This window comes from Barbus barbus, assembly GCF_936440315.1.
Source record: "Barbus barbus genome assembly, chromosome: 10".
In the NCBI taxonomy this organism is placed as follows: domain Eukaryota; kingdom Metazoa; phylum Chordata; class Actinopteri; order Cypriniformes; family Cyprinidae; genus Barbus; species Barbus barbus.
Window position 1 is genome coordinate 22,924,978 of NC_136738.1, and position 12,435 is coordinate 22,937,412.

Here is a 12,435-nt window from a genome sequence, read left to right on the forward strand (position 1 = left end):
CACCATGGTCAACATGCTCCACATGGTAAAAAAGCTGGATCAACATGTCTTCCGGTTCTCAGAGCAGTTGTTTAGTGATTATTTGCACCAACAGAGGGAACTGCAAACTACACGGATTTATTCGTTGCGCACGCACACCACTACTTTAGCCATAAAGAACTGAACCTAGACAAGAGAAAAATGCTATTTTCATCAATTATCAAAATGATCACAATTGTCCAATATAGGGAAAGGGAAAGGGGAAAGGGAAGTGGTGTGTGGCCAAGTATGGTGACCCATACTCAGAATTTGTGCTCTGCATTTAACCCATCCATGTGTACACACAGTAGTGAATATACACCCGGAGCAGTGGGCAGCCAATGCTGCGGCGCCCGGGGAATAGCCCCCTATACCCTTAAATAACGCACTATTTGAGGGCACAGCCATTTGTAGTGTTTAAATTGATTTTTAATTGATAATAAGCTGATTTTTAAAGAGTTTAATTAAGGTTTGTACATGCTTTGATTTGATGTTTATACATTAAGATAAAACTTTTCATTACTACTAGCTACCTGTTTGCTAAATGATTATTAAAGCACAAACTGTGCAAAAGCAACAGCCTTTCCAATTCGCTCACTAATTTTCATTCACTCATTCAACTATATTAGTGGATAATGTAGGGAATAATGAATGACAGCATAGAGAGTGCTTTTGAACACAGCCTCTTATCATCGTTTTCGAGGGCCTGAAGAGGGTGAAAATAATTCTGTGTGTACTTTTTACTATATGTCGTAGAATGATTTTTGATTAATTTCATTTTAACCAGTTAGGGTAAGTTTGACCCCGAAACATCATTATAATTAATTTGTTAAGCCCCTATTTTAATTTCAGAAGTTTCTGTAACATTTGCTGCATTCACGCCATGAGTTTGCCTGACAGGCGATCTGACCAATCATCTGCCAAATCTGCCATTTTTGTCCGACAAACTAACAAGACCGGAGAGTAGATTAACGTTGGTTAATCTTTGGAGTAAAATACCACTCCAAAGCAGCATTTATAGATTATATTGTGGATTGAGTGTGCAAATTTGTTCCGGCATTTTTACCATCTGGGCCAGTCTCAAGTGGTCACGACTTGAAGTTTGAGTATTCGGACAGGCCCAGTGTTTTTATGAGTGAGTCATTAACTCACATGATTTTCTCAAAAACACTTTGCTTGGTATTATATGTCATTGGTGGAACAAAAACAGGAAATTAACTGGCAATATTGTGTTTAAAATGAGTTACTTAAAATAATTTCTTGTTTATTGATTAATAAATAATAAATTGAACTATGCTATGAAAAGTTTTGTCAAGATATGAGATGAATTTGAATCAAGCTGTTTTTAAATTCATTAAATCAAGCCAATAAATGCAATGTACAATCCTGTCTATCATACAAGCAATCTTCTCTGAACTCGTGTAACAGAGACCTAATTGAATGATCTATTTCTGCATCAAATCATCATGTCTGACACAACAGCAATTTTGTAATTGGTCAGAAGATAATACTTTGAATAGCTTAGATGTTGTGTCAGGGAATATATCATGTTTAAGTATGTTCATATCTTTGGCATAGGCACAGGCTGATGATACAGGTGACTACAGCTGGCTGAAATATGTCATCGATGGCTGAGACACACACATGCACTACAGGCAGTGGTGACTTTACACCCAACTGACAAGGTAATGGGAGAGAGTAGGAGAGAAAATAAAAAAGTGTGTGAGGGTGAGAAGGGAGAAAGAGAGAGAGAATCAGAGTTTTGATCCTGGGGTTAGAGACGTAATATGAACGCCACATGACATTCTGGTTTGGCTAACCCAGGCTGGAGGTGAAACAGGGTTTACGGTTTTAGTAAGTGGTGTGGTTGTCTTTTTATGGTTACTCTGCCAGAGATATCATCTCTTATTTGTCATATTGGGTCAGCAGAGGTGGCCTTGTAAACCCCGCTGACACAAAGTCCACTGTCACTATAAAGTGTGATGTCAAACCCTTCCTCTCCCCGAGACATGAAACCATGTGATATAGTGAGACAACAAGCCATGACATCCTGACACCTGTGTCTGAACCAAGAGTCTGAAATGCAACAGCTCTGAATGAAATTAAAAAAACAGTTATTCAATTATTTTTTCAATAAAAGCAAGCAACTAAAAAGTAAAAAATATTCCCAAACTGATGTTTCAAAGGATATTCTCCATGATTTAATTAAATATGTCTGCTGCAAAAAATAAAAGTTATCAAAATAAGGTAACATGAAAATGTATTGGTATTTTTCAAATCAAAGGCATTATGTTTATTATTTAACTATACTAATTATAAAACTATATATATATATATATATATATATATATGTGTATATACTGTTATTGATTAATAAATGATAATATTACAATCATATTTAATTCCTATTAATAATAGTAATTAAATAATAATAGAATTAATAACATTCATTATGAATGAATAATAATAATTTTAAAGTTATTTATATAAATATTTATATTAAATATATTATTTTAAAAATTATGTTGGTGTAATTTGAATTATTCATCATTATTATTATTATTATTATTGTAAATAGATCTTCAAATAATAATAATAAAGATATATATAGATTGATATAGTATTAATAGCTTTTTAAAATAATAACTGGATATACACTTTTTACAGTATATGTGGGGCCTAAATCCAACCCTTTTCATATCAGTAGGATGTCTCTGGCAGCATTTGTGCAAATTTAGCGAACTAAATGGAAAGCCATAGTGTCACAGTTATATGACTATTGCATCAGTTCTACACACGTTAAAAACAGCAGCATGTTTCTAATGGCACATTCTGATACATTTGCTTTTGAATGCATTAAACCTTTTTTCATTCTTTAGGAAAGAGATAGTGTTTCAGCCGTGGGAGGGAGGCCTTCAGCTGCAGTTAATTTAAGCTCAATGTCATCCCTCATAACTGGCTCACTACACTTGTTTTAAGTCAGTCGCGGGCATGCGGTGCCACAGCAGGTAGTGAGTGGAGGGATTAGCACTGAAAATAACCCTGCCGCTGATACGTCCAATCAATCACTGAGCCACCCACCCCCTGACCCCGCGCAGCTCTCGGCGCTCGCCGTTCCCACGGGGCTGTGCTGCCGTCCCCTGGTCCTGCTCAGGGGGGAAATCACACACCTGCCACTGGAGCTGAACTCTGACCTACTTCCTGTGCACGAGCTCCCTATCCGGGGTGCTATCAAACAGGACTTTCTGCACGGTTAAGTCAGATGTGATTATGGGCCTTGATCACGCCACTGTCAACAGAAAGCTAGGCAGAGAGCAGAGTGCTGAATTATGGAGGAGCTCTGTTGCACAAGAGACATAACCTAAATGCAGGGTCTAACCCCATGTGCCCCGGCACCCTGCTTGTTATTCAGCGCAACAGCAGGGATGTTTTTGAAAGGGTGTTTTAGGGCCAGCGCAGAGATGGATTGGCAGATTTGCTTCTGATGGCCGTGCACGTGCAGGGGTGTTGTATTTATGGCGGCGCTGATGAAAACACAATGTCTTCATCAGAGACTAAAAGGGTCGTAGGAAAGCAACAGTTGTCAGTTGATCTAACGCCGCTGATTTCTGCACCTGCTTGACTCGTGCTGGAGCCAGGCTAAGGGCCTCGGACACCCGAAACACCCATCTCACGCATGTGTCGAACTCTGCGTCTTAATCACCGCAGGGAGAGCTTTTGGGTTCCGCGAGCTATTCCGTTTGGTCTTTTTCAGGCAGAAGCAATGGACAACCCGGGCCAATTAAATACCATCCCTGACACAGTTACCACGGTGACAGAGAAAACACATCTCAGCCGTCATATTTCTATTCTCAAAATAGCTATATCAAGGAGCAATTTGGCAGGTGTATGATTGTGGGCTGCCTGGGACGCAAGGAATTTAAGAGGAGCTGATGGATTGCCTTGTGCTGGCAGGGTGTCTGGGTGCCGCGGACACATACGCCTGGCCGGGGCGGGACACAGAGCGGGCCGACGTTTGATCCCAGAGCCCCTCCTCGTTAGGCGGACAGGCCTGCCAATTCTTCCTGCCCTCCTCTTGCGGCAGAGGAATGATTGTGTGTGTGTAAGTGTGTTTAGCTGTGGCTGAAGGAACATGACTGGGCTTCTCTGCAGCCAGGTGGCTACTCTGAGCGGGGTGGGAATCTGCCAGCTAGTGATGTCACACATTAAGCAGGAGACTAGGAGTGGCTGCCGTCTTGGGAGCACATTAATGACAAATACTGCACATAGCCCGGCTCTGAGCTAACTTTTTCCCAAACGTCTCACTCATGTACATACTCGTGTACAGGGCCAGCTAGCTAAGCTAGCGGCTACTCTAGAGAAAAATAAGCTCAGCTAAATTACGTAGTTAGTTACACTGCCGAGCTAATACGTGCTTATGAGAACACACAAGATATTTTCAAAAGAGGTAAAAGATTAAAAACTACACTGCCACACTGTAAAAAGTGATAAGTTGACTTAACTTAAAAAAACTGAGGAAACCCGTTGCCTTAAAAATTTTTAAGTAAATAATAATTAAAAAAATAAGTTAAGTGAACTTGACAATTCACTTAACGTATTTTTTAAAATGATTATTTACTTAATAATTTTAAGGCAACCGGTTTCCTCACCACTGTAAAAATTGATAAGTTGACTTAACTTAATCACTCCAAATAGTGATAAGTTGACTTAACTTAAAAAAAATTGAGGAAACCCATTGCCTTAAAATTATCAATGTAAATAAATGTTTTTAAAATGATTATTTACTTGATCATTTTAAGGCAAGGGGTTTCCTCAATTTTTTTAAGTTAAGTCAACTTATCACTTTTTGGAGTGATTAAGTTAAGTCAACTTATCACTTTTTACAGTGCAGATGCTGTGTGCATTTTATGACATATCACAAACTTCTCTAATGCATTTAATGACATGTCAAAGTAAAACAGTATCACCATTTGATACCATACTATACCAAGGTTGCACCATAAGTTTGGGGTCAGTAAGATTGTTTTAAAAATGTCTTATGCTCTCAAGGCTGCATTGATTTGATAAAAAATGCAGTAAAAGTTCAGATGGTCAATGCTCTAACAGAAAAATAAATCTTTAAAAAATAGAGTAAAAACTATTTTTATTACAATTTTAAATTGTAATTGACTCTGTCCATTGGGCTAAGGGCAGTTGTGGCCTAATGGACAGCGAGTCTGACTTGTAATCCAAAGGTCACAGGTTTGAGTCTCAGGTCTGGTAGGGATTGTAGGTGGGGGGAATTGAATGTCCAGTGCTCTCTCCACCCTCAATACCATGACTGAGGTGAGACCCTTGAGCAAGGCACCAACCCCCCCACTGCTCTGGGTGTGTGTTTGTTCACTACTCACTGCTGTGTGTGTGCACTTGGATGGGTTAAATGCAGAGAACAAATTCTGAGTATGGGTTGCCTCACGTCCTTTCCTTTCTATTTGAATGTATTTCACAATATTTTATTATGTAATTTATTCCAGTGTAGTCAGCAGCCATTACTCCAGTGTCACATGATACTTGTTCTAATATTTGGGGCTCAAGAAACATTTCTTATTATCAATTGATACTGGTAATATTTTTTTCAGAATTCTTTGATGATATATATATATACACAAGTATGATATATATACATATATATATATAAATACATACATTTTTATAAATACAAACATTTAATCCAGCACCCTTTTGCTCAACACATTTGGCCAATTTATTGAATAGAAACTGCCTCGAAACTGATTTGCAAATTTGACTTCACCGGTTTTCATTTTAATATGTAAAACTATTTGCTAAAATATTGTTAGGGATGTGTAATATCACACTACTACACTCTGTACCCCTTGCTGGTAGACATTTTCATTACACCAACTGTCTGCAAGGAGCACCACCAATGACAGCCATTCAAACATATATGAATTATGACTAAATTATTTTTTAGCAAGCAATAATAATTCACAAATGTTTCATTATACGATAGTAGATACTATCAGTGCAGTAACAGTTTTTGGACATGGACTTCCTCTGATGTCACAGCGTGACAAGTATGGAGCTGTGCATGATGTTGTGGTGACATGAGCCAGTCAGGATTGTCATGATGTTATTTCTTCTGTAGTTGTAGAGTGATTAGTCACATGCCATATAAGTTCAGTTGACTGTCTCAAAACAGCATGAGCAAAGATGGCTGATTTCAAATCACATGCTTCCTTTTGAGATGAATGGCCATGCTAACAAATACCTTTTCTTCATTATATACCCTATACATGTTTGTTTCTGCCCAACTGCACCTATACTATCTGGCGGGCGACATCACGACTGCCCTAAAACTCAGCGGGAACGACCATTTCAGCATGTGCAGCATTGTGTGTGCGTGTGTGTGTGAACTTTCCAATAAAACTCCAGCTAATGATCTACTAAGTGCTGGAGCTCGGTACAGAGCCAACGATCCAGCCCTGCTCTCACAGATTCTTCAGATCCTCTTAATATGGCACAGTAGGAAGCAACCTTGCCACTGTGTGATCTCACTTTCATGCAGCTGTGTAAAGTGATTTGTTGGCCAAACACTTGCAACGAGCGGAACTCTGACACAGGCCCTTTTCGAGATACAAATACGGCACTGGCAAAACGTCACTTCATTTTTTGGGTGCAGCTCCTCTAACTGTAGGAGCCACGCTGTAATTAGCCACTGGAGACTTTTGCTGTTATAAATAAAGTGACTTGTTTGGCGGGAAATTAAGCGGAGTCGCAACAACGTGGGGGCGTTAAACCAACACAAACAGCATCTTTACAAAGAAAGTAGTGCAGTTGCGATTTGTGTTGCCGTTTGATGTCGCACTCAGAGGTGTTACTTTGCCGAGGTGTTCCTCACAAAGCTTGCTTAAATGAAAACACATGTTCATTAGTTAGGATTACGCCTATAATAAGCTCAAACGGTCGTATATAAGGTTTAAGACTCCGGGAAGATGGGAGATGAAGAGAGATGCTCTCGTACTTTCTTCCTCACGTCTCTCATCTGTCTCGTGCATCTGTACGCCCCCACATCAGCGTTTCGATATGTGCATCAGTCTGAAAGTCTGAACTTCAACCAGTTGTTAAAACATGGCACCCTTGTGGTTGCATCTGGCTTTGAAAAATAAATAAATTCTTGTCTTTGAAAGGAACGGAGAGAGTATAGTTTCAGCAGCAGTCAACCCACCCATACACAGACACACACACAGACACACACACACACACACAGACACACACACACAAAACAAACACACAAAGGGGAGGGGGAAAAAACAGACAGACACACTAATACAAATTTTGTTTTTCATTTTGAAATCAAAAGGTTTCTGTATCACTGTTTGCCCCAAAGCATCATGCAACTGCTTTGGCGCAAGACTGCAGGGGTGTAAACCCATACTTGTTTTGCAAAATGCTGTGCATCTTTTGTAGAATAAAAGAACTTGTATGGATGCGCTCAAAGAGAAGAAGGCATATCTTCATCTGATCTGTGCTGCAGTTCATGCACTCTCACAGAAGCTTGCTTTAATCTCATCTCGTGTAACATAAATATTTGCAGAGCTGTGATCTCGTAAACGACGTCTCATTGCCAAAGCGTGTGCCCCATTCGCACGGATTACGTTTTGCGCACTTAACCACCTGCCCCTCTCAGATCAAAACACTCACCATGATACAGGTGTCAAACGTCTTAAAGGAGATATTCAGGCTTATGTTTCACCTTAAGTGACACGCAAGACTGCACAGGGCTCCAGTGGGTTTCAACAGCTTGAATTCAAACCATACATATCTATTCTTTTTCAGCGTGAGGTAAAAGGCTTTACCTTGATTCGATCATCTAATTTTCAGTGACGCATGAGGGAAGAAATCAATGGCAGATTTAAATTGGACTACAAATGAATAGTGAGAAGCCCACAGGAGCACATTTACGTTTCGCAAGGTTTGACAGGTTACATCGGATTCTTGAGTTTGTATTCCATTTATGGGCTGCATTCAGAACCACTTGTTTTTGCACAATATTTCATCATCATAGTTTGTATTCATACAATACTCTGGAGTGCATTTCCAACAATTCAGTGTGACATAAGTATGTAAGTAAGTTTGAAAAACTGCAGCTATACCAATAGACATTAAAGTGACCAAAGTCAGCTCTGATAAACTGAATCACTCATCATTAAGCATACATGTGCAAGCAAGGTACACAGCAGATATTTTCTTCAGGATATGGTTTGTATCCTTTTGATTTAAATCATGCATGGCTCTTACATCAGCAAGGATCACGCTGTTATTTTCACACAGTTTGACTTGAAAATAGGGATGGGAGTAACATTTTCTAAGCTATTTACAGTATCTCATACTTTTTCACATTTATTTTCTACAAATTACAAAATTGTTTTGAAATCTACAACTTATCCCTGACCTGTGTAAATTAATTTCAAGTCCAAAGAGTGCTGTTTATACAACCTAAACCTGCGTGTTGTAACGGGTTGGATGTTATTTTTTTTTTTTACCAACCATAACTCCTTCCACCAAAGAAACATCATTTAATTTCAAGCATTTTAATACAAAAAGGTAAAAAGTTCTACAACAACTAACAATTTAGAAAAAAAGTTTTCTAAATCAAAATATATATATATTTATGGTGCTTTAAACCTTTTATATACTCCCAGCTGTAATTGGTTGGTGCACTTAAATATGTAATTTAGGTACTAATATGGCCCCTCTAGTAAATTTTGTGTATATTTTGAAAGGGTCTTTTGTTCCATTTTTTTTTTTTTTGTAGAGACTTCAGGAGGATGTCAATCATGTGTTGATAGGGATTATCTTGTTTGTGACTGGTCAAATCATGTTACAACTTACTGTACCCCATGTTACAACCATCCACGGTCTCCCCTATAACATTGTGGTTCCTAACAAAGTTACTGGCCTCTTGCAAACCCACTTTTACTTGCATTTGGTGCCTGACGAGTGTGAATTTTGGACCCTGTAAACAAGTTTATTGTCAAAACGAATCTGCTTCAGCGGTACGGAATTAACACAAAACTGTTACAGCAGCTCAAAACCACTAGCTAAGCAGCTCATAAACAATAAGAATTTGATTAAATGAAACTCACACACCACACACACACAGACACAGACTGAGAACAGTTGGAAACAGGGATGGGGATTCTACACCACAGCTCCACCGTGGGTGCGTTTTTCATTTCGAAGAAAGTTGAAAAGATCAGGTAATTGAAAAAGAGAAGACAATCCGACAGCTTGTTCTCTGCAGATGCCAATGAAAAGCTTGAGGGGTATTAAAGCATTACACTTTGGGGCCTTTCTTTGGGTTTCTTTCACCAGGGCTATGGAGAAATGGCTTTTTAATGACAACACCTGAAAAGTGTTTTTCATCCCGCCATGCATCATTGTCAGCGGAGGAGATTAAACCTTATTGTTTCCTTTTGGAGGGCCGACAGAGAGGTGGAGAGTGGGACAGCCAAATGCAAAGTGCACAGAGATGAAATAAAACAGAAGAGAGACCCCCACCCCCCCTAGACACACCACCCTGAATACAATCACACCATTACACGTCTGCCAAAGTATGTCATTACCAGATCTTAGAAAAATTCAATTATCAAACCTGGCCAAGTGATCTGGAGCTCATAGAATCCACCAGTGTATCTTGCAATAAACTGATTTAATAAAATACTTCTGAATATGCTAAAATGGTGAATTATGGATGGCCTAATCTATATAAATAAAAATTATTTACAAGAAAAACATTTCAAATACTAATGCATAAATACATTCAAAATATAAATGCATAAATACATTCATTACGCATGTTCTTTTTTTTTTTTGTATATTTTCATCTTAATGTCAAATTAGCACAAATGGTTGTGTTCCACATTCATATACGTGGATTACGCTGGGAAAAAGTAAAGCCATTTTTATATGATATTTCACAAAACTGGGATGAGATATATGACATTATGTGGCGATAATATATCTTCCATTTGTAACCCATATGTCTTGTTCCCCATCAAACGGCACATCATTTCTTTGGACCTGCATCTGTCTGTTATTAATAGTTTTATGATTTATAGGCAGAGGCTGGATGCAGCTCTGAACAGCCACACATAAAATTATCCAATGCTCAGCCTATATGAATGCCATTTTCCTGCTGATCTCTACCTAAAAAAGACAAGACCATTTGTCTCTCTTTCTCCTCAGCTCTGCTAATAATAAGCCATCTGGTGGATCTAAACATGAAAGATTAAAATGATATACAGTATGAAAGCTCTCTATTCAATTGCTAATGTCCAAGATTCAGGATCCAGAGGCCAAAGCTGTCATTTTTTTTCTCTCTGAGAGAAAGAGAGTGAGGGTTAATTATAAGAATTCCTCACCGAGATGTCCCGACTTTGGCCCGTGCCGCATGCGACTGGCGAAACTCATTTACGGCTAGAGAACAATGCCTACCAAATGTCTTATGGGCTAATCCCCTCAATCCTTTGTATTCATTGACGCCTGTTCGCGTGAGCCTTGTGAAAGGGCTGACTCTGGGGCTCGGAGGGTCAACATCAAGCCCTGGTGCCATGGGCTAGCTGCGCTCCAGTGTAATTATTTCACTTTCCATCATTAAATCTTTACGTGGGCCACTGAGGGAGGGGGTATACATAAACAGAGAGATTTGAAAGACAGAAGGGGGAAACCGGGAGACGAAGGAGTTTGATCTCCATCTAAGCTGCAGATAAAGCGGGACCAAATTGGCCATGCTGTCTGAGTGGACAAACACTTATTTCGGCAAGCACATTGATTAAACTGACCCTCGCTGAGGGAGAGTCAACAAAGTATGTTGTGTTGAGAAAACGGAGCAAGGGGTGTTGAGAAATGGAGCTTGACAAGGCCGTGGACGCTTCAGAAAACACGTATGATGGCAATAGAGAAAAAATGGACAACTAATTTCTTTAAATTTACATCAAGATTCAAGTGTACATAAAAAATGCTATTAATTAAAAATGTAAAAGTAAAAGTAATGATTTTTCTGTAAAAATATTTGATATGTTTTATAATTATTGTTGTCCATTAGCAGAATCAGTGCAAGTAGTATTGTGATCGCATGCATCGTTGACCTTATAAAACTGGTTAACTGCGCAAACCCTTGACCTTACCGCTGCCATTATCTGCAGTTAAATCAAAGTTTGACACAGCAGGAATAAACATGCGTGAGACTGGGAAAAAAGAATCGTTGCAGAAAAATAGGTTAGAAAGAAAATAATTCATTCTGGAAGTTTTCCTTTTTTCTGATTTTCATTGAGATCAAAGCCTTGTTTCAGCTCTAATTAACAAAACTAATGCAGATTCCAGACCTTCTGGCACTGGGTAAGGCCTTGGAGGAATAGAGCTGGAAATTTTCTGCAGATTTAAATAATTAATATGACACCTTGAGCTCCGCAAAGAAAGAGGAGCGCCATGTTCGTATTTAGAACAATGTCATTGCCAAGTGTAATGCCATTTGTTCAGATGAAAATGAGCTGGGTGGACCGCAGCAAGTTCATTGTCTGCCATTCTGGTGGATCGGTGAATTGTTGGGCCCTTTGTCATGGTAAGAAGGGCCTTTGAGAGCAACTTTGTAAACCAGCCTCAGGTCCATCCCTGGACGGGGGGCGCTGGGAAGGCCCAGGCTGCTCGGGGAGTTTGCGCTTGGTCATTTTCTGGTGTCTAATCCCCTTAATCCCCGTTAGAAGGGGGTTTGCGAGAGACAAATCCGCTCCCTAAGGTCCTTAGGATTCAAACGCTGTGCTTGAGCAACTGTATCATTTGATAACAACAAGAGCTGAAGAAGTAGACAGATAAAGGATCCGTAATATGTCTCACGATCAGGCTCTACCTTTTTTAATATCTGATCTTCCACCAGTTTGTTCTTGTAGCGTAATTTGAGTTGTATGTGAAACTTGGTGAAGATGATTGGTGAGAAGTGGATGCGAAACCTACATACAAATGGTCTGACGTTTATGCAAATGGACCTTATGTTCATCTTTGGCCAGTTGAGCTCTCAAACGGTTTCTCCGCATGCAGGCAAGACCTGCTCTAATCCACCCCGTTCTATTGAAATTAATGCACCTCTGGTGACATAATCTCCAGCACACCACTATATCATTACTTAATTAATACTGCATATGAAGAGGTGGACCAGACGAGTCTAAGACCCAAAGTTTACTGTTTGGAGCAATAAAAACCAACAGGGAATAAGAGGGTGCTTAATACAGGCTAATGTAGAATGATATGGGTTAAATGAGACTATAAATGTATAATTTCTCAAGCTCAATGCAATTAATAATGAGAGTATGTAAAAAGAACTGGCTGACTCTAGCAAAACAGGAGATTCTGGCTTTGAAT